The following is a 21864-nucleotide window of genomic DNA, read 5'->3' on the forward strand; positions in this document are numbered from 1 at the left end:
CTTCACATTGCATTGCATTGTATTCTGTTAAGATACAGATGAGAAGATATGTTGCAGATTATATTTAAGGACCAGTGGAGATACTGATGCTTGTTGCATTGAACCTTTGTCCAGACATTTTACTGCCTAGTTCATAATACATGTGCTCGATTGGAAGAGCAAACAGAACTGAAGTGAAATATGAAATACTTTTGTCTTCACCTGGTTAATACTGAGAATATTTGTTTTATGACCAGATTGTTGTGAGAATGTGTTTCAGGCTGGTTTCTCTGAGCTGCAGGTTTAGTGTTTTTCATACTTTTCACCCTCCAACTGGTGATGTATCAGTTTTTGGGTCATGGACAGATCTATGTTTTGGGACTTTAAGCCCACGTAGCTCTGTAGTGTTTTTTGTTTGTATTTGGCCTGCTGGTATTTAAGGCTTTCTTGAGCCTGCTTGTGTTTTTGGTTGTCTGTTTGCACTGTTTCCCTCCTGTCTTCCTGTGCTCTTCCCCAGCCTGCTTTTCCCTCACACCTGTCCTGCATTCAGCCTCGTAGGCCCTGCCCTTTTCCCAGTGTTTTCTCCAGCCTATCAGCTTCTTTCCTGTTCTCCTGTTTCATCTCCTCATTCCCCTCACTTGAGTTTCTCAGCCCATCTCCCCACCTGCACCTCATCTCCTCGTTAGTTCATTTAGTATTTCAGTCTTGTGTTTTAGTTCAGTCTTGTTGGATCCTTTGTAGCCCAGTTTTGTTCTGTCCTGTTCAGTTATGCTTTGCCTGCATTTCTGAGACTTAATAAAGATAATTCTTCAGTTCCTGTGCCTGATGTCTCCTGCATTTGGGTCCATCTGCTCTGCTACTATGAACTCCTGTACTAAAAGTGAACTTTATAAATGTAGAAAAACAACAGTCAGTCACTTTTCAAATCAATTTAATATGATTTCTTTCTGGCTTCAGGTTTATTTCTCCCAAAAAAGAACAACTCTGCTTGAAACATCTTGATATTTCAGTAAAAGCAATAAGTAGTAAATCATCAGAAATTGTTCTGGGCTGCTGTTTTTATTCCAGATCATCTTCATCCAGGACTTCAAATCTGCCTTTGATCGAATATTCTGGCCCACACTCCAATTTTCCCTGTGGTGCAGAGAAGCAGAAGGGAAGGTCAAAACAGACAGAGCAGATGTCCATTAAATTCATTATATCTTAGTGACATTTTTTTTATCGATGAGTTGTACTGCTTGACTATTTTTTATGTACTTTTAAATTACTTTTGCTTTATTTGGATACATTGTAAAACCAGTAATTCCTCAAACGTCACAGCATTAACAGTGACACGACTGCTTGCTGATGAACGCACTGAACTGCATTTCAACGGTGAGGTGATCACTTAGCTTACAAGAATCGTAATGAACTACGAATCTTTGAACTGAACTGAATGAAGCAATTTTAAGTGAGCAAAATGATTTATAGTTTCCACCACTAGAGCAGCAACAAGGATATGATCCCTCACCAGCCTCCCACCCACCAACATGGGGTATATATGTATGTATATATATATATATATATATATATATATATATGTCTCCAAAAGAGCCACTTTCTTACAACAAATGAGTAGTAAGCTTACCTTTAATTTAATAATGATTAGGTTACAACTAGGGATGTGCAGAGAGCCCAGTATTTGTATCTGTATTTGTTGAGGCAGCAAAATTATTTGTATTTGAATAAAAGTGGAAAGAGGCTTAAAAATCCTGTTTTTGTTTTTATTACGCTTTTAATTTTAGAAATTTAAAGTGTTACAATAAGTGTTCATAAATAAACTACCTTATGAAGGAGGTCCCCACACAGGGTCTTGAACTGGAGTCTCCCAGATCATAGACGACTACGCTGACTACTGAGCTAAAAGTTTACTCATCGCCTCATTGCAGAGAGACCTCTAACTAACAAATATTTTTTTAAATGTTTGTATGAAACAAATATTCCTAAAAAAAAAAAAACAACAAAAAAAAACATTATTTGTGCTTTGCCAAATAATGTATTTGTATTCAGGCACACCCCTAGTTACAACATTACTTATATTAGATGCTCTACTCTCTGAGTGTAATATATCTCCTTTTATGGGCCCATAGTTTCTGAATAATTTAATGATAACAATAGTAATAATAATGATAATAATAATATTAACAACAACAACAACAATAATATTTATAATAATAATAATAATCTATCACAGGGAACATAGAGACTGTGTTAAATTGGTACACTTCAGATTAATTGATTCCAATCAATTGCTAGTATAACCAAGAGAGAATCTTTTAGTCAAGTGAACATGCAAAAATGTGAAATTTGTCAACATGGTAAAAACTGAAATTCATCATGTATGGAGGACAAAGTTCTCAATATTTACTGAAATTTAACCAATTTTTCTGTCAAGGTAATTTATACTTTCCCTAAATTTGGTACTAAATTACAGCACGTTATTCTTTCCAAGATACTTGTGTGGAAATAATTAGGAAATCACAGGCTCGTAAAATAACGTGTTACTTTTTTCTCTTTATGTGAACCAAACCTCAACTGGAAAAGTATTACAGTATTTTGTTGTGTTCTCAGATATAGTTCACTAAAATCTACACTTACTAATTACAAGCAAAACAGTAGTTTAAGCAGTTAAGAAAAGTCAACGTCATCCTGCAAGGTTTGAAACGATTCTGATTCTCCAGACCTTCTATCTATAGCACACTATGGACTCGTAATATATCACATTTGTTAACTCAGCAGATTTTAACAGCTAATTCTCACCTCATTTATTTCCTTTCTGAGCCACGGGAGATTTGGTTTGAGACACTTCAAACCGTTGTCGGTTATAATCCTAGAAACAGGAAACGGAGAAATGAAACAATTAGACATTTTTATTATTACCTGAATGTTGGCTGATGCTTCTATCCACAACACCTCATTAAACATTAGTCCCACTGTGTTTTTTTTTATTGAATATTGACTTGAAGAGAGCCCAGTATTCCTCTGTTGTTGTTACAGCAGTGTCTTAAGTGTCGAATATCAGACAAACATTTATCATTTGACAGATTCCTTTATGCAACCAAACCTGAATGAAGCTCAAGTATCCTGTAATAAAATATATTTAACCCTGAAACAATTATGACTTCAGGTCACTGAGTGGTGTTCTGGTATCATGAAGTTCTTCTTGACTGGTTTTCCAGCAGATTACAGTAATGACATCAGAGAGAGATGAATACAGATTCACTCAGGTTCAGTATGTTTAAAGACATGTTCAAAAAAACATGCTACACTTACAAGAAGGCATGCGGACACCCCTTTCGTGGTTGCTGTTCATAACACGCCTTGATTTCCCAATCCCTCTTCAGAGCATAGGCCTTCTCGCAGCAGGAAAGTGCCATGGGAGAACGTGCCAGACCTTCACACAAACAGAGAGAGTCACTGTGAATTAATTTTTTACTCATCAATACAACAAGCATGACACACTGTTACACACTAGGAGGTACCCAGATAATATGATCGGTCCAAGATTCACCACTAATACTTCTTTATTCATATAGACATCAGGCTGTGATTCATTTCTAAAGGGGTTAAAAACTTAGAAACGTAGGTCTTTCCCAGTTTGTAGTTTATATTGAAGCAAGACTTTACAGCTTCAAGAGGTTGCATAAAGGGCCAGTATAAGATCAATAAGGAGCTTTTAGCTGTAAATCATACAAAGATATTCCAGTAGAGTCAAAGAATATAAATATAGACCTTTTAAATTGTAACTACTGTTTTTTTTATCTTGTTGTGGTCTGTGCTCCTCATTGTTTTAGAGTTGACTTCTTGTAATTTAATTGTTTTTGTATTTTTACTGTGTCTTCTGTTGGTTTTTACTTTTAATCAATTTATTTGTATAGCACCTTTCATACAGGTCAGTGTGATTCAAAGTGTTTCACAGATCTCACATTGTAAACAAATGTAGACAGTAGAACAAGCACTATGCAACTATGTTTGAAAATGTGCTAAATAGATGAATACATAAATAAACAATAGTAATAATAATTATTATTTTTACAAACTATACACTAAATGCTATTGTGTGCAGCAGTCTATAGGTCAGAGGAAAACCTTTCATGTACGGTACTACATTACTGTACAAATTATTATTGTTTTGTAAAAACATGAGATATTGTGCCTTACATTTGTTACATGAAGCACAAAATCATAATGACATTACAGATCAATAGTCTGTTGACTAGTATAACTTCATTACTCTGTATGTAAAACAATGCAAAAAGTGTAGATGAAGAGCTGTACCTCCTGATGCACAGAACAGCATCACGATAGCCAGGGTGAGCAGACAAATGCAGAGAGTCTTCCTCATCTTCAAACGCTTGTTGACACTGGATCTTTGCTGTAAACACCTCCTGTGTTCAGTTACTAACAACTCGCTAAAGTCTAATGATGAGTGAACCAGAGAGGTGTGATCTTATATTCTGCAGATTCACAAAAAAAGAGGAACAGTTCTTGTCGAGGGAAACGAACAGACTCACAAACGCCCTGGAGTTCGTTGGTTATGTCCATATATGTTCAGGTTTGTTGTACATCCTCTTAAGTGGTGATGCTGCAGCTTTTACATTCACACTTTACTGATGCCCACATCCAGACTGACCTGCACTGAGTTCTCCAGCAGAGTACTACAATTCAACACCATCATATTCACAAGCCAACTCCCCAACAAGTTTATGTTATTCAAACATTTCTTGGAGGCAGAGCTGCTCAAACCAGATCCTGGATTTCAGACATAAATGTTTTTTTATATTCACTTATTAAAGAGAGTTTCTTCTTTGCAATTTCAAATTTGTGTGTTAGCTAACTGTCGCTTTGAAAAATGAAATGTTGAAATGTCTCTGCTCAACACAGTTACACAATCTTTCCAAATATTGCAATGTCCTCAGAAAGATCAGATGTGATATTAAAGTGTTTTTATGAATAATGGACAAATGTATTATTCCAAAAAAATCAATATGGCAGGAACATTTTGTCATTAGCAGAAAAGGGATGTAAAATAGAAAAAAAGATAAGGTGGAACTGACTACCAGTCTAGTGATTAAAGGACGGGTTCGCAATTTTCCAAGACAATAGTCAGGAGCCCAAATGAACAGTGAAACATGTTCTCCTTGCTGTAATCATTCCTCCTGTTCATACTGACCATTAGAAGTTCCCTTCATAAAGCACGCACAATGTAAATCCACAGTCCTCCTGTGCAAAAAGTGTGCAAAAGTTTTGTGCATATCAAGTAGATATCTGTCAATGTTACAGTCCTTTTAGTGCCAAAGTCCCTCTTTTGGTTACTAAACTTCCACTGCAGCTCAGCTGGTTTTTAGTTACTACTGATATCAATAACTGACAGATGTTATTTCATCATAAGCTCAGATAAAGTGGAACGACATGTAAATGTATATCATTGCTTCATATTGCATTGCATTGTATTCTGTTAAGATACAGATGAGAAGATATGTTGCAGATTATATTTAAGGACCAGTGGAGATACTGATGCTTGTTGCATTGAACCTTTGTCCAGACATTTTACTGCCTAGTTCATAATACATGTGCTCGATTGGAAGAGCAAACAGAACTGAAGTGAAATATGAAATACTTTTTTTCTTCACCTGGTTAATACTGAGAATATTTGTTTTATGACCAGATTGTTGTGAGAATGTGTTTCAGGCTGGTTTCTCTGACCTGCAGGTTTAGTGTTTTTCATACTTTTCACCCTCCAACTGGTGAAGTATCAGTTTTTGGGTCATGGAACAGATCTATGTTTTGGGACTTTAAGCCCACGTAGCTCTGTAGTGTTTTTTGTTTGTATTTGGCTGCTGGTATTTAAGGCTTTCTTGAGCCTGCTTGTGTTTTTGGTTGTCTGTTTGCACTGTTTCCCTCCTGTCTTCCTGTGCTCTTCCCCAGCCTGCTTTTCCCCTCACACCTGTCCTGCATTCAGCCTCGTAGGCCCTGCCCTTTTCCCAGTGTTTTCTCCAGCCTATCAGCTTCTTTCCTGTTCTCCTGTTTCATCTCCTCATTCCCCTCACTTGAGTTTCTCAGCCCATCTCCCCACCTGCACCTCATCTCCTCGTTAGTTCATTTAGTATTTCAGTCTTGTGTTTTAGTTCAGTCTTGTTGGATCCTTTGTAGCTCAGTTTTGTTCTGTCCTGTTCAGTTATGCTTTGCCTGCATTTCTGAGACTTAATAAAGATAATTCTTCAGTTCCTGTGCCTGATGTCTCTTGTATTTGGGTCCATCTGCTCTGCTACTATGAACTCCTGTACTAAAAGTGAACTTTATAAATGTAGAAAAACAACAGTCAGTCACTTTTCAAATCAATTTAATATGATTTCTTTCTGGCTTCAGGTTTATTTCTCCCAAAAAAGAACAACTCTGCTTGAAACATCTTGATATTTCAGTAAAAGCAATAAGTAGTAAATCATCAGAAATTGTTCTGGGTTGCTGTTTTTATTCCAGATCATCTTCATCCAGGACTTCAAATCTGCCATTGGTCGAAAATTCTGGCCTACACTTCAATTTTCCCTGTGGTGCAGAGAAGCAGAAGGAAAGGTCAAAACAGACAGAGCAGATGTCCATTAAATTCATTATATCTTAGTGACATTTTTTTTATCGATGAGTTGTACTGCTTGACTATTTTTTATGTACTTTTAAATTACTTTTGCTTTATTTGGATACATTGTAAAACCAGTAATTCCTCAAACGTCACAGCATTAACAGTGACACGACTGCTTGCTGATGAACGCACTGAACTGCATTTCAACAGTGAGGTGATCACTTAGCTTACAAGAATCGTAATGAACTACGAATCTTTGAACTGAACTGAATGAAGCAATTTTAAGTGAGCAAAATGATTTATAGTTTCCACCACTAGAGCAGCAACAAGGATATGATCCCTCACCAGCTTCCCACCCACCAACATGGGGTATATATGTATGTATATATATATATATATATATATATATATATATATATATATATATATATATATATATATATATATATATATATATATATATATATGTCTCCAAAAGAGCCACTTTCTTACAACAAATGAGTAGTAAGCTTACCTTTAATTTAATAATGATTAGGTTACAACTAGGGATGTGCAGAGGGCCCAGTATTTGTATTTGTATCTGTATTTGTTGAGGCAGCAAAATTATTTGTATTTGAATAAAAGTGGAAAGAGGCTTAAAAATCCTGTTTTTGTTTTTATTACGCTTTTAATTTTAGAAATGTAAAGTGTTACAATAAGTGTTCATAAATAAACTACCTTATGAAGGAGGTCCCCACACAGGGTCTTGAACTGGAGTCTCCCAGATCATAGACGACTACGCTGACTACTGAGCTAAAAGTTTACTCATCGCCTCATTGCAGAGAGACCTCTAACTAACAAATATTTTTTTAAATGTTTGTATGAAAAAAATATTCGTAAAAAAAAAAAAAAACATTATTTGTGCTTTGCCAAATAATGTATTTGTATTCAGGCACACCCCTAGTTACAACATTACTTATATTAGATGCTCTACTCTCTGAGTGTAATATATCTCCTTTTATGGGCCCATAGTTTCTGAATAATTTAATGATAACAATAGTAATAATAATGATAATAATAATATTAACAACAACAACAACAATAATATTTATAATAATAATAATAATCTATCACAGGGAACATAGAGACTGTGTTAAATTGGTACACTTCAGATTAATTGATTCCAATCAATTGCTAGTATAACCAAGAGAGAATCTTTTAGTCAAGTGAACATGCAAAAATGTGAAATTTGTCAACATGGTAAAAACTGAAATTCATCATGTATGGAGGACAAAGTTCTCAATATTTACTGAAATTTAACTTTTCTGTCAAGGTAATTTATACTTTCCCTAAATTTGGTACTAAATTACAGCACGTTATTCTTTCCAAGATACTTGTGTGGAAATAATTAGGAAATCACAGGCTCGTAAAATAACGTGTTACTTTTTTCTCTTTATGTGAACCAAACCTCAACTGGAAAAGTATTACAGTATTTTGTTGTGTTCTCAGATATAGTTCACTAAAATCTACACTTACTAGTTACAAGCAAAACAGTAGTTTAAGCAGTTAAGAAAAGTCAACGTCATCCTGCAAGGTTTGAAACGATTCTGATTCTCCAGACCTTCTATCTATAGCACACTATGGACTCGTAATATATCACGTTTGTTAACCCAGCAGATTTTAACAGCTAATTCTCACCTCATTTATTTCCTGTTTGAGCCACGGGAGATTTGGGTTGAGACAAATAGTTCTGTGGGTCTTAATCCTAGAAACAGGAAACAGAGAAATGAAACAATTAGACATTTTTATTATTACCTGAATGTTGGCTGATGTTTCTATCCACAACACCTCATTAAACATTAGTCCCACTGTGTTTTTTTTTTATTAAATATTGACTTGAAGAGAGCCCAGTATTCCTCTGTTGTTGTTACAGCAGTGTCTTAAGTGTCGAATATCAGACAAACATTTATCATTTGACAGATTCCTTTATGCAACCAAACCTGAATGAAGCTCAAGTATCCTGTAATACAGTATATTTAACCCTGAAACAACTATGATTTCATGTCACTGAGTGGTGTTCTGGTATCATGAAGTTCTTCTCAATTAGTTTTCCAGCAGATTACAGTAATGACATCAGAGAGAGATGAATACAGATTTATTCAGGTTTAGTATGTTTAAAGACATGTTCAAAAAAACATGCTGTACTTACTGAAAGGCATGGTGCTGGCAATTAGGTCGTGGTTTCTGTTCAACACACTCCTTGATTGGTCCAATAGAAGTCTTCCTTGGTTTACTGGTGGCTGTACAGCAGTTAAATGCAACCTGAAAACCTGCCAGACCATCACACACAGAGAGAGAGACAGAGAGAGAGAGAGAGTCACTGTGAATTAATTTTTTACTCATCAATACAACAAGCATGACACACTGTTACACACTGGGACGTACCAAGACAATATGATCAGTCCAAGATTCACCATTAATACTTCTTTATTCATATGGACATCAGGCTTTGATTCATTTCTAAAAGGGTTAAAAACTTAGAAACATAGATCTTTATCAGTTTGTAGTTTTTAGAGAATAAACAGAAGCATCTCCCAAACAGAGGATGTTTTGAAGTTGCATTTTGTTTAGACCAGACTCTATAATTTAACCACTCTGACCTCATCAGCTATGAGACTCCCTGCCTGCGTTTCTTCTGCTGGCCAACTCTGTAAGGTCTTTTAAATCGCTTCTTAAAACTCACTTTTATTTGATGGACATTTCTTAAAGTTTTTGTGATTTTCTGTTTTTTTTTACACTGTTATAATGTCGGATGTGTATGTTAAGCATGGTCAAAGTTCCAAAACTTGAGGTGAACTTATGTAAAAATGCACCCTGCAAGTCAAAAACCAGGGCTTCAACCTTATCTTAACACTTCATTTGCAAGGTTACCTCTACTTCCTCCTCATGATTGTTCATACATGTCAAAATGTTCACACATGCCCATGATTGTCTGTTCAGTAGCCTGTTGCTAAGGTTGTTAATTGCTAAGTCAATTTGCATATTTTGGATCAGATTCAGTTCATTGTGTATTACCGTGTATTACCATATTCATCCTCTTCATCGATGACGCGGTTGTTTCTGTCATTTACTGTTACATTCACATTTTGTTGATGCCCACATCCAAATTGAACCATGATTCTTATCATCATAACAAATAACCTGGAGCTTGTTCTTCCCCTTCTCTCTCTAAATGAAGAGGATGTAAAGAGGAAGAGGATGCTAAAGTCTAATGATGAGTGAACCAGAGAGGTGTGATCTTATATACTGCAGCTTCACTCTAAGGTGCCACCACATTATGGTAAAAGGCTCTCTAAGGTGCCCACACAGTATTATAATGTGCCCTCTAAGGTACTCCCACAGTATTATAAAATACCCTCTAAGATGCCCACATAAAGGAGAAAACATACCAAAGTTCTGTAATAATTGTCTAGTTATGGGTAAATCAGGATGAAATGCCCTGTAAAGGGCCTCTATATGTGAAAATCTCGAATGAGGTGCCCTCATGGTGCCCTTTCAGGGAAAGAAAAAGTGATGGTGCCCTGTAAAGAACCTCTAAAAATGACAAAACATGATGTGCTCTTTAAATGAAGTGGATGTAATGCAGTGTCCTATCATGCTGTTGTAATGGGATGAGCTGGATGTTCTATATGGATGCCCTTCTGATAAACAAAAAAAATTAATAAAATTAATAAAATAATTTAGAGTTCCCCTAAGTCTAACATACTGAAGTGAAGAATTGGGTGCCGTTTATATGAAAAAAAGGTGCCTTATAGGGTGCACTATACAGGAGAAAAACATTGTGAAGTGGTCAAGTCAGGACAAGACAAAAGTATGTATAACCCTCTCAAAATCATTAAATGACAAGAAGGACTTGACCTTAGATAATTGCCTCAGCTGGATTTGACCACTGGGTTTATCTGTTTGTCCAATTTACAATCACTGTCCATTACCGCACCCAGATTTTTTTACAGTGGGCTTTACATATGGTTCCAGGGAACACAGGTCCATCTGACAAGTGATAAACAAGTTATTTTCTGGCTTAGGTTCAATTTCTACTCCCATTGCCGGTTTGAAGAGGAAAACAGGTTGGGGAACAAAAACAAAAACAGTAAAAAATGGGGAGTGGATTTCATTTTTTTAATTCACATGAAAATAGGAAAAACAAAATAATGCATTTTTTTATCCTGTTATCAAACAAGTCGAGTCTCAGCCAGAAGTACATAATTGCTTGCAAACATATTCACCGCAACAACTTTATATGTGTCACTGATGAGTTTTTAGCTTGTTCCACTGCCCCCAATTGGTCAAAACTATCAAGTAATGTAAGTGTAAGTAAGTAATTGTAAATTTTAAGTAATTGTGCTCTAAGATTAATTAGTTCATGTTCTCCACACAATAATTTGTGGTAGTAACTGACAGTAATGACCAGAAACTTGCATAAATCGATATTTTGTCATATGTTTAAAATAAAGCAGAGGTAAACACAACAATAAAAAAAGCTTATAAATGAAAGTGCACCATAATAACCTGCAACTTCACTTCCTCCTGCTACACCAACTTGACATTGACTGTAAGTAATTAACATCAAGGCCAGAGCCATAATCACATTAACGAACAATACTGTTTGTTAGTTTTGTTGAAGAATACTTGACTATTATTATTTTCTTACCCTATATTCAAAGCAATGCAAAAAAACATGAAGAGTCATACCGTGTGATGAATAGAAGGACACCACAACAGCCAGGGTGAGCAGACAAATCCAGAGAGTCTTCTTCATATTCAAATACTGCACGGCACAAAAACTGACTCTGGATCTCAGCTGTAAACGTCTCCTTGATTCAGTTACTAACGGTTCAACTTGCCAAAGTCTTATGATGACTGAACCATTGCGTTTTGATCTTATATACTGCAGCTTCACACTAAAAGAGGAACCACCCTTTTATGCACAATGTTTCTGGGGAGGCTCACATAAACCCTGACGGTTGTCAACTTTGTTAATTGCCATTATTTTGATAACCAATTACTTGTTTTGAGTCATTTTTTAAGAAATAATGCCAAAATTCTCTGATTCCAGCTTCTCAAATGTGAATATTTTCTGGTTTCTTCAATTTTCTATGACAACAAACTGAATATCTTTGGGTTGTGAACTATTGGCCGGGATTAAAGAAGACATTTGAGTCACCTTGGGCTGTGGGGAAACACTAACTAAAGCTGTCAAATGAACATAATAGAGTAGAAGGTACAAAATCTCCATCTGAGATGTAGTGGAGTGGAAGTATAAAGTAGCATAAAATATAAACACTCAAGTAAAGTACAAGTACTTTAAAATTGTACTTAAGTAATTAATTACATTCCACCACTGCCTATAGCCATAGCACATCCCAGTCCACATACTTTTCGTAGTTCTGGTTTGAGGTTGTTTTTAATGGTTTGGGCTCCTTCGTTCCAGTCATCATCTTAATGCTACAGCATACACTGATATGTCAGACAGTAGTCTTCTAACTTTGTAGCAACAGTTTGTGGGAACGCCCTTGTCTTCCTCTTTGCTAGTTTGTATATATTCTTGTTAATATCAAGTTAATATTCTCCCATTGACGCTGCATTGCCAGTCAAACATTGTATGTAAGAAAAACATGATCCAACTCCATTTAATATGATTTACTTTTGGTTCCAGGTTCAACTCCAAAAAAGAACAACTCTGCTATTACTGTTTTAGTTCATTTTACAACATAAGATCATAACAATTGGTTTTAAAGTTGATATAAAATGGCATGCATTTTAAACAGATACTTAAATGAATGAAATGAATAGTAAATCAGGAGTTCAGAGTTGCTCTGTTGCCTTGATGTGTTGGTTATGCTGCAACATCTTCCTCCATGTCTTGAAAGCTGAGCTTTGAAGTCCAGAAAGGTGGACAACCAAATTTTCCCTGCAGTGGAGAGAGGGTGAGGGGGAAGTGATAATAGAAAGAAAGGGGAACAGTTAGACAGAAAAGTGCAGGATATTTACTGCGTACTAGTTGATTTGGTTTATTGTAAGTTGGATAGACTTCAAGTATTAGTATTTTTGGAGGATGTTGTAAAGACAGTGGAGCTGAGAGAGAGAGAGCTGCTGTGGTTGAGCGAGCTAGAGTGCCAGCCTGGGCTGGCTTGTATTAAAGGCTGGAAAAACAAAAAAGTGTACAAATGTTACGTTAATCTGTATTATAAATGCTTACACATGAGTCAGCCAGCATTACGTTACTGGCAAAATGTATTGCTGTTGCAATTCAGTAGTATATGAACATAATTTCTAGGAGACAGGGTTGCAAAGATCCACCAACATAGTAGACTCTTAGTCTTGTTTCATGGCAGATCCTTACTACCTTCATCTGCTGTTTCAGCCACTTGGAGTTTGGATAGATACACATTCATCCCGTCCATGTTTTAACCCTGGAAACAGGAAACAGAGAAATAAAACCATGAGACATTGCCTCAATATTTGGTCATTTGGCTGATGCTCTTTTCCAGAAAACCTTTAATTAAACATTAGCTTAAGAGTTTCTCTCTGTTGTTGTTAACTCATAAGAGTTGGGAATCTTTTATCATTTCAAAAATGCCCCTGTGCAAACACATAGAATCAAATGACACTCAATGATCCAGTTATATCATATATTTGGATCTGTATAGAATTTAACCACAATAAAACAATGATTTTAGTCGCAATAACATTTTTGTCACTTTCAGGATGGAGCCCACAGTGTCAGAAAGAAGAGGAGAAAAACATCACAGTGACCATTTTTCAGTAGATTACAGGAAATGACAATGGAAAGAGAATATTTGTGTGAGCATGTTCAAAGACGTGCTTAAAGGTAGGCGTGTTTCCAACAACCCCGTCTAGGACGCTGTTCATAACACTCTTCAATTAACAGTTCGAATCAATTGGCCATTGTACTTTGTTGCCAGTTGTAGTACAGCACTCTGGCGGTACAAATATACCCGTTGAAAACTGTGCAACAAACCATTACACACATACACAGCCATTATTCAGTAATACCTTTGGTATTTGTTTACTTAGCAAAATAGTAAATACACATTGTTACATACAGAGAGGTACCCAGACAAGTACATAGGTCTTCTTACAGAAGTGTAGGAAATCAGACTTCATCCAGATCTTAAAATTAAATTGTTAAGATGCTTTCCATAGTAACGGAAAAACAAAAAAATGTACTAATGTTACGTTAATCTGTATTATAAATACTCTGAACCTACTGAAAGTCATGTTTAGTTTCATTGACAGAGACCTGAAATGATAAATAAACTTTATTACAAACTTCACTAGAGCAGGGTCCTTTAAGTCCTCATCTTTAATTGGTGTTTACATCCAGCAACTTTTAAGGAGAAAATTAACTGTAAATAGGTACATAGATTCAATTATTCTTTTATGTGAAAAATATACAGAGTAGGCAGCCCCAACAACCACTGTAAATAACATAGGGGAGCTTGTATGTTGCTCTGAGCGCACAGTAACAACTGTAGGTGACTCACATGAGTGTATCAACATTTTTACTCTTTTCTCACATCTAGATTTTGGCAGATGGACCGTCAGAGGAAACTGTTTAGAGAGATAATTTTTTAGGCATTTTGCCCTAGAAAGTGACAATGTAGATACAGAACACAGGATGGAGAGGAAGAGAATAGGATGACATGCACAATCAAAATGGGGATGTTGTGGTTAAATGGTGTTTTAACCACTCAGCTACAAGGACGCCACAACCCTGCTTTTGTTGTTGTAATGCACAGTCTGTCTTGTTTTCTCCTGTTCTGTATTAATAATAATTGATTTAATTGATTAATGTTAATATGAATTAATAATAGACAAAAGCATGCCAAGATATACACAAGAAACCATAATACAATTATCTTAGAAGACACAACAAATAATATATTACTAATGATAAGAGGAAATCTAGGGGATCTTGTCCTATCTCCTACTGTATCTCATATGGGTTTATGCTTAATAATAATAACAACTTTATTTGTATAGCACCTTTCATACAAAAAAGAAATGTAGCTCAAAGTGCTTTGTAGCAAAAGAAATGACATGCACCAAGTGCTTCTCATCAACAAAGACTTAAGCGTCATAAAATGAACATAAAAACATGTAAATGTACATAAGAGGGAAAATAAAACATTTTGATTTAAGATAAAATGAAGTGAAAATGGGACACATAATGAAGTAAAATGATTTTGATAACCGTTTAATTGTTTTGAATCATTTTTTAAGAAATTATGCAAAAATTCTCTGATTCCAGCTTCTCAAATATAAATATTTTCTGGTTTCTTCAATCTTCTATGATAATAAACTGAATATCTTTGGGTTGTGAACTGTTGGCCGGGATTAAAGAAGACATTTGAGTCACCTTGGGCTTTGGGAAACACTAATTAAAGCTGTCAAATAAATGTAATGGAGTAGAAAGTACAATATCTCCATCTGAGATGTAGTGGAGTGGAAGTATAAAGTAGCATAAAATATAAACACTCAAGTAAAGCACAAGTACCTTAAAATTGTACTTTAAGTACTGAGTTGCATTCCACCACTGTCTATAGCCATAGCACATCCCAGTCCACATACTTTTTATACTTCTGGTTTGAAGCTGTTTTTAATGGTTTGGACTCCTTCGATCCAGTCATCATCCTGATGCTACAGCATACACTGATATGTCAGACAGTAGTCTTCTAACTTTGTAGCAACAGTTTGTATTTGCTGTATTTGCTGTTGCAATTCAGTAGTATATGAACATCATTTCTAGGAGACATGGTTGCACAGAGCCACCAGCATGGCTGTAGAGTCTTAGTCTTGTTTCATGGCAGATCCTTACCACCTTCATCTGCTGTTTCAGCCACTTGGAGTCTGGTTTGATACACCACACTCCTTTCCATGTTTTAACCCTGGAAACAAAGATTACTGCCATGATTGAGATCATGCAGTAAGCTCATTTTAAGTTATAAACTGCTTTGGTGAAATTTTATTTTATACAGATTGGACAAATTGCACAGTAATTGTCTTTACAGTGATACTGTACTTGGCTACATCAGAGGGGATGTCCATTGACACAATGATGACTGAGATCTAGACAGCTAAGAATGACCCTGATTGACTGATCACACATTTATTTATAGATCCAGCATTTCCATTTTAACTGCACAGACTCTGAGTTACATATACAACAATGAATCACCACTGCTCTGACTGTATTACAAGGCTCTAATATACTAAAAGCGAACATTACACATGTAGAAAAACAACTGTTTTCAAATCAATTTAATACAATTTATCTTTGGCTTTATTTCTCCAAAAAAAGAACAACTCTGCTTGAAACATCTTGATATTTCAGTAAAAGCAATAAGTAGTAAATCATCAGAAATTGTTCTGGGCTGCTGTTTTTATTCCAGATCATCTTCATCCAGGACTTCAAATCTGCCTTTGATCGAAAATTCTGGCCCACACTCCAATTTTCCCTGTGGTGCAGAGAGGCAGAAGGAAAGGTTAAAACGCACAGAACAGGATTCCATTAAATTCATTATATCTTTGAATTTGTTTTAGCGATCAGTTGTACTGCTTGACTCTTTTATCTCTGTACTTTTCAATTAGCACCTAAAGGACTCTCAGATTGTGAGAAATAAGATTCTCTGCTCTGATGACACCAAGATTGAACTGTTTGGCCCCAATTCTAAACCTCATGTCTGGAGGAAACTAGGCACCGCTCATCACCTGCCCAATACCATATTAACGGTGAAGCATGGTGGTGGCAGCATAATTTTGCGAGGGTATTTTTCAGCAGGAGGAACTGGGGGGACTGGTCAGGTTGAGGGAAAGCAGAGATAGAAGTACAGAGATATCCTGGTCCAGAGCACTTAGGACAGACTAGGCCGAAGGTTCACTTTCCAACAGGATAATGACCATAAGCACACAACCAAGACAACGCAGGAGTGGCTTAGGGACAACTCTGTGAATGTCTTTAAGCAGCTGACTTGAACCCAATCGAACATCTCTGTAGAGACCTGAAAATGGCTGTCCAGTGATAGTCCCCATCCAACCTGACAGAGCTTGATCTGCAGAGAAGACTGGCAAAAAATCCCCAAATCCAGTTGTGCAAAGCTTGTCGCACCATACCCAAGAAGACTCAAGGCTGTAAACACTGCCAAAGGTGCTTCAACTAAGTGCTGAGTGAAGGGTCTGAATACTTACTTTCATATTTCCTTTTTAATTAATTTGCAAAAATTTCTAAAATTTTGTTTTTGCTCTGTCATTATGGGGTATTGAGTGTAGATTGATGAGGTAAAATGAATTTAAATGATTTTAGTATAAGACTGCAACATAACAAAATGTGAAAAAAGTGAAGAGGTCTGAATACTTTCTGAATGCACTTTAGTTCGCTAAAATCTAAACTTCCTAGTTGTAAGCAAAACAGCAGTTAAAGCACCTGCAAGGTTTGAAATGATATTGATTTTCCAGACCTTCTCACAAAAGCACACTATGGGCTCATAAAATATCATGTTTGTAAACCCAGCAGATTTTAATTCTCACCTCATTTATTTCCTCTTTGAGCCACAGGGTATCTGGGTCAAGACAAAAGGATTCTTTTTTGGTCTTAATGCTAGAAACAGGAAACAGAGAAATGAAACAATTAGACTTTTTTACCTGAATGTTGGCTGATGCTTCTATCCACAACACCTCATTAAACATTAGTCCCACTGTGTTTTTTTTTTTATTAAATATTGACTTGAAGAGAGCCCAGTATTCCTCTGTTGTAGTTACAGCAGTGTCTTAAGTGTCGGATATCAGACAAACATTTATCATTTGACAGATTCCTTTATGCAACCAAACCTGAATGAAGCTCAAGTATCCTGTAATACAATCCTGTGAAACAACTATGATTTCATGTCACTGAGTGGTGTTCTGGTATCATGAAGTTCTTCTCAACTAGTTTTCCAGCAGATTACAATAATGACATCAGAGAGAGATGAATACAGATTTATTCAGGTTTAGTATGTTTAAAGACATGTTCAAAAAAACATGCTGTACGTACAGGAAGGCATGTGGGCAATTGTCTCGTTTTTTCTGTTCAAAACACTCCTTGATTGGTCCAATAGAAGTCTTCCTTGGTTTACTGGTGGCTGTACAGCAGTCAATTGCAACCGGAGAACCTGCCAGACCATCACACACACAGAGAGAGAGACAGAGAGAGAGAGAGAGAGTTACTGTGAATCTGTTTTTTACTCATCAATACAACAAGCATGACACACTGTTACACACTGGGACGTACCAAGACAATATGATCAGTCCAAGATTCACCATTAATACTTCTTTATTCATATGGACATCAGGCTTTGATTCATTTCTAAAAGGGTTAAAAACTTAGAAACGTAGGTCTTTATCAGTTTGTAGTTTTTAGAGAATAAACAGAATAAGCATCTCCCAAACAGAGGATGTTTTGAAGTTGTATTTTGTTTAGACCAGACTCTATAATTTAACCACTCTGACCTCATCAGCTATGAGACTCCCTGCCTGCGTTTCTTCTGCTGGCCAACTCTGTAAGGTCTTTTAAATCGCTTCTTAAAACTCACTTTTATTTGATGGACATTTTTGTGATTTTCTGTTTTTTTTACACTGGTATAATGTCAGATGTGTATGTTAAGCATGGTCAAAGTTCCAAAACTTGAGGTGAACTTATGTAAAAATGCGCCCTGCAAGTCAAAAACCAGGGCTTCAACCTCATCTTAACACTTCATTTGCAAAGTTACCTCTACTTCCTCCTCATGATTGTTCATACATGTCAAAATGTTCACACATGCCCATGATTGTCTGTTCAGTAGCCTGTTGCTAAGGTTGTTAATTGCTAAGTCAATTTGCATATTTTGGATCAGATTCAGTTCATTGTGTATTACCGTGTATTACCGTATTCATCCTCTTCATCGATGACGCGGTTGTTTCTGTCATTTACTGTTACATTCACATTTTGTTGATGCCCACATCCAAACTGAACCATGATTCTTATCATCATAACAAGTAACCTGGAGCTTGTTCTTCCCCTTCTCTCTCTAAATGAAGAGGATGTAAAGAGGAAGAGGATGCTAAAAGTCTAATGATGAGTGAACCAGAGAGGTGTGATCTTATATACTGCAGCTTCACTCGAAAAGAGGAAGCACTCTTTCATGCACAATGTTTCTGGGGAGGCTCACACAAACCCTGAAGGTTGTCAACTTTGTTGATCATGTCCAGGTTCACCGATGACACTCTTGTGTCTGTCATTTACTGTTGCATTCACATTTTGCTGATGCCCGCATCCAAACTGAACTACGATTCTTATCATCATGACAAGTAACCTGGAGCCTGTTCCTTAAAGCAGCTTTAAATGCCCTCTAAGGTGCCCCCACATAATGATAAAAGGCCCTCTAAGGTGCCCACACAGTATTATAAAGTGCCCTCTAAGATGCCCACATAAAGGAGAAAACATACCAAAGTTCTGTAATAATTGTCTAGTTATGGGTAAATCAGGATGAAATGCCCTGTAAAGGGCCTCTATATGTGAAAATCTCAAATGAGGTGCCCTCATGGTGCCCTTTCAGGGAAAGAAAAAGTGATGGTGCCCTGTAAAGAACCTCTAAAAATGACAAAACATGATGTGCTCTTTAAATGAAGTGGATGTAATGCAGTGTCCTATCATGCTGTTGTAATGGGATGAGCTGGATGTTCTATATGGATGCCCTTCTGATAAACAAAAAAAATTAATAAAATTAATAAAATAATTTAGGGTTCCCCTAAGTCTGACATACTGAAGTGAAGAATTGGGTGCTGTTTATATGAAAAAAAGGTGCCTTATAGGGTGCACTATACAGGAGAAAAACATTGTGAAGTGGTCAAGTCAGGACAAGACAAAAGTATGTATAACCCTCTCAAAATCATTAAATGACAAGAAGGACTTGACCTTAGATAATTGCCTCAGCTGGATTTGACCACTGGGTTTATCTGTTTGTCCAATTTACAATCACTGTCCATTACCACACCCAGATTTTTTTACAGTGGGCTTTACATATGGTTCCAGGGAACACAGGTCCATCTGACAAGTGATAAACAAGTTATTTTCTGGCTTAGGTTCAATTTCTATTCCAATCGCCGGTTTGATGAGGAAAACAGGTTGGGGAACAAAAACAAAAACAGTAAAAAAAATGGGGAGTGGATTTCATTTTTTTAATTCACATGAAAATAGGAAAAACAAAATAATGCATTTCTTTATCCTGTTATCAAACAAGTCGAGTCTCAGCCAGAAGTACATAATTGCTTGCAAACATATTCACCGCAGCAACTTTATATGTGTCACTGATGAGTTTTTAGCTTGTTCCACTGCCCCCAATTGGTCAAAACTATCAAGTAATGTAAGTGTAAGTAAGTAATTGTAAATTTTAAGTAATTGTGCTCTAAGATTAATTAGTTCATGTTCTCCACACAATAATTTGTGGTAGTAACTGACAGTAATGACCAGAAACTTGCATAAACCAATATTTTGTCATATGTTTAAAATAAAGCAGAGGTAAACACAACAATAAAAAAAGCTTATAAAGAAAAGTGCACCATAATAACCTGTAACTTCACTTCCTCCTGCCACACTAACTTGACATTGACTGTAAGTAATTAACATCAAGGCCAGAGCCATAATCACATTAACACCAATACTGTTTGTTAGTTTTGTTGAAGAACACTTGACCATTAGTATTTTCTTACCCTATATTCAAAGCAATGCAAAAAAACATGAAGAGTCATACCGTGTGATGAAAAGAAGGACATCACAACAGCCAGGGTGAGCAGACAAATCCAGAGAGTCTTCTTCATATTCAAATACTGCACGGCACAAAAACTGACTCTGGATCTCAGCTGTAAACGTCTCCTTGATTCAGTTACTAACGGTTCAACTTGCCAAAGTCTTATGATGACTGAACCATAGCGTTTTGATCTTATATACTGCAGCTTCACACTAAAAGAGGAACCACCCTTTTATGCACAATGTTTCTGGGGAGGCTCACATAAACCCTGACGGTTGTCGACTTTGTTGATCATGTCCATATATGTTCATGTTTGTTCTGTATCTCGGACAACGGTTCATCCTCTTCACCGATGACACTGTCCTTTCTGTGGTTTACTGTTGCACTCACATGTTGCTGATGCTCACATCCAAACTGAACCACGATTCTTATCATCATGACAAGTAACCTGCAGCCTGTTCCTTAAAGCAGTTTTAAGCTGACACAGAACTCTTTTTTTCACTGAACCTGCTTTCTGGAACGGACCCTCGTAGCAATAGATTAAAGGGTGACAACTAAAGCTGCAACATTTAGTCAGTTTGTTGAATGGTAGAAAATTAACCATTATTTTGACAACCAATTACTTGTTTTGAGTCATTTTTTAAGAAATAATGCCAAAATTCTCTGATTCCAGCTTCTCAAATGTGAATATTTTCTGGTTTCTTCAGTCTTCTATGATAATGAAGAAGACATTTGAGTCACCTTGGGCTTTGAGAAACACTAACTAAAGCTGTCAAATAAACGTAATGGAGTAGAAGGTACAATATCTCCATCTGAGATGTAGTGGAGTGGAAGTATAAAGTAGCATAAAATATAAACACTCAAGTAAAGTACAAGTACCTTCAAATTGTACTTAAGCAATTAATTGCATTCCACCATTATCTATAGCCATAGCACATCCCAGTCCACATACTTTTTATACTTCTGGTTTGAGGCTGTTTTAAATGGTTTGGGCTCCTTCGTTACAGTCATCATCTTAATGCTACAGCATACACTGATATGTCAGACAGTAGTCTTCTAACTTTGTAGCAACAGTTTGTGGGAACGCCCTTGTCTTCCTCTTTGCTAGTTTGTATATATTCTTGTCAAGTTAATATTCTCCCATTGACGCTGCATTGCCAGTCAAACATTGTATGTGTGAAAAACATGACCCAACTCCATTTAATATGATTTATTTTTGTTTCCAGGTTCAACTCCAAAAAAGAACAACTCTGCTATTACTGTTTTAGTTCATTTTACAACATAAGATCATAACAATTGATTTTAAAGTTGATATAAAATGGCATACATTTTAAAAAGATACTTTAATGAATGAAATGAATAGTAAATCAGGAGTTCAGAGTTGCTCTGTTGCCTTGATGTGTTGGTTATGCTGCAAAATCTTCCTCCATGTCTTGAAAGCTGAGA

General features: G+C 36.2%; 1 long non-coding RNA gene across 1 annotated transcript; it reads left to right on the forward strand.

Moving 5' to 3' along the window:
- Positions 1 to 6275: 6275 nt before the first annotated feature.
- Positions 6276 to 16137, forward strand: LOC122972448. Its single transcript, XR_006399751.1, has 2 exons — positions 6276 to 6339; positions 16051 to 16137. It is a non-coding gene; the product is annotated as an uncharacterized LOC122972448 (long non-coding RNA).
- Positions 16138 to 21864: the final 5727 nt, after the last annotated feature.

This window comes from Thunnus albacares, chromosome 21 (assembly GCF_914725855.1).
Source record: "Thunnus albacares chromosome 21, fThuAlb1.1, whole genome shotgun sequence".
NCBI lineage: Eukaryota > Metazoa > Chordata > Actinopteri > Scombriformes > Scombridae > Thunnus > Thunnus albacares.